General features: G+C 36.8%; 1 long non-coding RNA gene across 1 annotated transcript; it reads left to right on the top strand.

The window, feature by feature from the left end:
- Positions 1 to 4,144: 4,144 nt before the first annotated feature.
- LOC134203227 (uncharacterized) lies at positions 4,145 to 4,506 on the top strand. Its single transcript, XR_009977538.1, has 3 exons — positions 4,145 to 4,214; positions 4,275 to 4,324; positions 4,396 to 4,506. It is a non-coding gene; the product is annotated as an uncharacterized LOC134203227 (long non-coding RNA).
- Positions 4,507 to 5,050: the final 544 nt, after the last annotated feature.

Genomic DNA, 5,050 nt, shown 5'->3' with positions numbered 1-5,050 from the left:
GATTAATAATTAGAACAAATTCAAATTTACATCGACGGATTGCTTAGTTTTACTGGGTACCGCTTGGTACCCGGCAATTTAGTACATTGGAACCATAAAATGAGTACTAATTTGTTCGGACCCCAACATCTTGATTATTATATCTATGGTAGCACGAACAAAACGATGGAAGTTGTTTTTAATTTGCTGTGTTGTCAAGAAGAGTGAAATAGAATTGCATTTTGTTTTCGAATTTAATGGTGATTGTAAATATGCTAAAATTATAGTTCGTTATTTGCGCTCCGAATTGCTATGACTGATCGGAACGCATCACTTGCACTAACTGGCTGCTGATGCCGGGTCGGGCGATGCCGGCCGGCGACATGGTTATCCTCGGCTTGCTCGCGATCGACATGCGACAGTCAGTGATACCAACAGAATAAAGCTGACTTTGTGTTGTATCCACATGGGTAAGGAAACTGATGTAATAAGACTGGTATGCACCTCACATCCCCCTTCTCCTCTATAAAAAAAATATCCGAGGTGCAATTTATGGACATATGTGACACTATTATCAAATGTTTGAAAAAATCCCGCGAAGTGCAGTACATATTTACTCATCTCTTGCTACTTTTATTCTTTAATCATTAATTAATTAAATATTAGGATGTATAAATGCTTATTGAGGATCTTTTTGCGTTTCTACATGCAACCCATTAATTAACCTTTAATCTACGAAATCGATGTTTTATTTTCGTAGGTCTCCATTGCTGTTCTTATTTCAGACCCATGCGATGTGTTGAACTTGAAAATTTCAGAGCATTCTTTGTCCAGACATCTTTCCTTTTTAAGCTAGCCAGACATCTAATGCCAATGTTTCGCCAATTTACTTTATTTCTGACTGAACATGACAAGTACAGACACATTTCATTGATTGATTGACAATATCATCCCAACTATTGTATAAAACTCTTAAACAATTATCAGCTAGCAACCCTATAACCAGAGAACGACAAAGTGATAAACTGTCGAACTTTAAGTTTACTTATTGCGCATAAAAATGTCAACAAGCCGGGTTGCAACCGTTTTTGACATTTCGATTGGAAACAAGATGGCGGCTCCACTTACTTCTAAATCTAGTATTTCTTATATCAGCCCTTTAATTCCAAGTTTTCGTGATGCCCGATAGAAAACAAAATCTGTTGACGTTTGGAATGTGAAACAAACTTGTGTCCGAAAGTATTTTGTATTCGGTCTACCCAGCTAACTTTAAAAGCGGCTAAAGCACTTATTTAGCCAAAAATAGTCTTATTCAGCTAAAAAAAAACTAGCTTGTTCAACTCAAATTGCTTGTTGGGTACAGCTTAACCAGAGAACACCTAACTAACAAGAGATTAACGAGTGATTTCAACAATATCTGAAGCTTCGGTGTTCTGCGCACAACGGACTTATTAACTACAAGTTTAACGTACCCGACCTCGCTCGGGGTTTCAGGTATTATTTGGCATTGAATTGTCAATTGTTGAGCTTAATGCAGCGCCGTACTCTAGATCATTTTTGTGCAATCGTGTTGGGTTTTCTCTTGAATCGCCTCAAAATTGCATTTTGACAATTTTCCAACTTTCCTTGTCAAATTGATCAACTCTTAGTATGTACAAACGCAGTTGATCCCAAGACAAATTGATTAGTGATGAAATCTTGCAAATCGGTCCATTCATTCGTGAGTTATGTTGCCTCAAAGGAAATGATAATAATATATAAGATTTTGAGTTGAATGAATACAAATCTTGCAAATGGTTTCCACAGGAGGGTGAAACGCTTGACATCCGCGGAACAATGTCATTCTACTCAACATCATTTTTGATACCAGCTTTCTGGGTGGTATACCCTAATTCAACTCGTATGTAGTAAGTGCTAATTTATCGGCATTTAACATTTGCAGGCAAAAACATGCAACTAGCTAATTTTGTTCGAGCCTTTTGTGCTTATATATCTTATGTCGAATAATAGCAAGACGCCTTCGAAGCTTCAGATAAATATTATTTTTTAATAATTTATCGAAATAAGAACAAAAACATTGGACGCTATTTTGAATGAATGATGGATAGACAAATTAGCCACCTCTCTCTAGGGTTTCCATAACCAATGAAAATAGTTCTTCCTACCATTTAACAAAAGAGGTTTCAACTACACATTACCATATTTTTAAGAGATTATTTTCGCTTGGTGCTGCACTTGGTAGTAATAATTTGGCGGAGAACAAAAACACTAATTGTTCGTCATTTTGTTTTTGCATGTATATACAAATTATTCATTGATTTTCATCACCGATCGAGAGAATTTCTTTTGAATGGTTTTCACTAAAACTTTTTTATTTTTTTTATTTTTACCGGCTGTATCACCCTACTGGCATCGCCTATCCTTCCAATGGGAACGCATGTTGGCTAACATCTCTGGGGTTCAGCGTCCCGGGGCTCCACTGACAACATAAAGTTTGTTAACATCATTCCGGGTCTTATTTTCTAGGATGAAGTAATTATTGTACATAGAGCGTTTTGATCGAATTTATTACTTTTATCATATTATATACTACGTACTTCATGGCAAAAAATATGTTTGATTCCCAATCTTCAAACCATCTTTCAATACCACCCTGTTGGTACAGTGTGAAACAAATTGAATTTTCTGTAATAAAAGTATTGGAAATTTTCGCCTATAGCAAAATAACATCGCGTATTTTATGCTGGAACCAGAAGCATAGCAGTGTATGTGGTCTTTACCGACCAAAACGTTTTCTATATTTTGCAAATGGTTTTTATTACCATACAAAATATTTTTTCATCGGTTTTCATTACCGTTCAGGAGGCCTTCATCCCCCGATCAAGGAGTTAATGCCGCATACCTATATGGTTTTCACCAGAGACGTTGTTTATAGATAGAGACCCGCGCAGAGTGAAGCCGAAAGTACCAAACGAACCGTCGAACGCGGTACCAAACGAGCAAAGTAAACAAACATTATCGATCGGTGCTAAATGCGAGATAAGTATTGTAATCAACATTGTAGAAAATATGAAAAAGTTTTAAAAGTTAATCAAATCAAGCTGTTTTTGGAGTTCTTATACCAAGTTTATTACTGCATTTCATCATATTTGTCGTTGCATTATATGGCAATGGTGCTGAACGAGGCAGGATATATGGTTGGAGCAAACGATTTCCGGTTACCGGTTTTCCTTACCTCCCGTATAGTTTTCATTATTTTTTTCTATTAATGTTTCTATTCTTTTTTTTTTCAATACCGATTAAGAGGTTTTCCTTACCTCCTGAAAGGTTTTCATAATCGATCAAGAGGTTTTCCTTACCTCCCGAATGGTTTTCATTACCATTCGAAATGCTTTTTCCCATCGGTTTTCATTACCGATGAGGAGGTTTTCCTTACCTCCCGAATGGTTTTCATTACCATTCTCCTGAATGGTTTTCATAACCACTTTTTTTCACCGGTTTTCATTACCGATGAAGAGATTTTCATTATCTCCCAATGGTTTTCATTACCATTTGAAATGTTTTTTTTCCATCGGTTTTCATTACCGATGAGAAGGTTTTCCTTACCTCCCGAATGGTTTCTTTACCATTCAAAATGATGTTTTTTAAAATTCGGCTTTCATTACCAAAAATTAAAAAAAAATCATTCTTGTGTCACTTTTTCTCTATTCCACAAGCATCTTACCTATTACCTATTCCGCTTTCCACTCGTATCGAATAGCTTAATCCACAATTTTTGGCTTATACTCTACAAATTGGTACAACCAATAATTAAACTGGCAGGATCGCCAATGTAAATATGCTAAAATTATAGTTCGTTATTTGCGCTCCGAATTGCTATGACTGATCGGAACGCATCACTTGCACTAACTGGCTGCTGATGCCGGGTCGGGCGATGCCGGGTCGGGCGATGCCGGCCGGCGACATGGTTATCCTCGGCTTGCTCGCGATCGACATGCGACAGTCAGTGATACCAACAGAATTAAGCTGACTTTGTGTTGTATCCATATGAGTAAGGAAACTGATGTAATAAGACTGGTATGCACCTCACAGTGATTAATAAAAATAGATTTATTTGTTTTATGTGCTTTGAAAATGGAAAGCATCCACTGTTGCTGAATTTAATATAAGTTTGTCGGAAGCCGATACAAGAAGCACCAACAATCGATGCGCGTTATTCCTGCATGAACCATCGAGTAAGTAAATCATAATGTGAGGTTTCCGTCAGATTGTTGATCACTCTATCGAATTTACAGCCTCTTTCCGGTGGAAAATTCACCATTTATCAGTTCCTGATGTATCATCTGTAAGTATCAAACTTATTTAAAGGATCCCGTACAAAAATACTGAATAATTTTCACTTCCATCAATATACAGTTCAAAGCTGTGAGCAAAGGATCACGGAAGCAACGATTGGCTTGAAGGGACTGTTTTGGAAACAACAGCTTTTTATGTGGAAAAACCGCCGTTGATATTGATTTATTTAAGATAAATACTCCTTCAGCTGAAAATAGAAGATTCAGAGAAGAAATGTGTAACGAGAGAAAACAAGATTTTCGCGTGTCTGCATATATTTATATATTTATGTACCATATATATTTAGATACGGTACTGCACAGAGAAAATTCTTATATGTTTTCTTGCAGAATACTAACGATGTAGTAGCAAAATTAGACAATTAATATAATATAGCAATGATCGCATGGAGAAATGTGTATAGGGTATACAGCGCCGTAGCGTGTGGTTGGCCAGGTTGGCCCCCGCCAAGGGCGCCAGGCCTTTAGGGGGCGCCGAAATCCAGAATTGAACTATAGGAAATGATGACAAATCTCATCAAGGTTTTTTTTACGCGTTTGGATGGATACCACTTTGGATTTGATACCACAATTATTGATGGAATACCACAATTATTGATGGAAGGACTTTTTTACAGGTAACAGAACGTAGGCCCAGGGAGCATCTTCACTGACTACTTTTTATAATTTACTTGATGAAAAAGGAAGTGAAAATAGAAAGGAACAGGAAATATAAA

This window comes from Armigeres subalbatus, unplaced genomic scaffold (assembly GCF_024139115.2).
Source record: "Armigeres subalbatus isolate Guangzhou_Male unplaced genomic scaffold, GZ_Asu_2 Contig1700, whole genome shotgun sequence".
Classification (NCBI taxonomy): Eukaryota; Metazoa; Arthropoda; class Insecta; order Diptera; family Culicidae; genus Armigeres; species Armigeres subalbatus.
The sequence above is the reverse complement of the archived record's forward strand: the minus strand, read 5'-3'. Positions and strand labels throughout refer to the sequence as shown.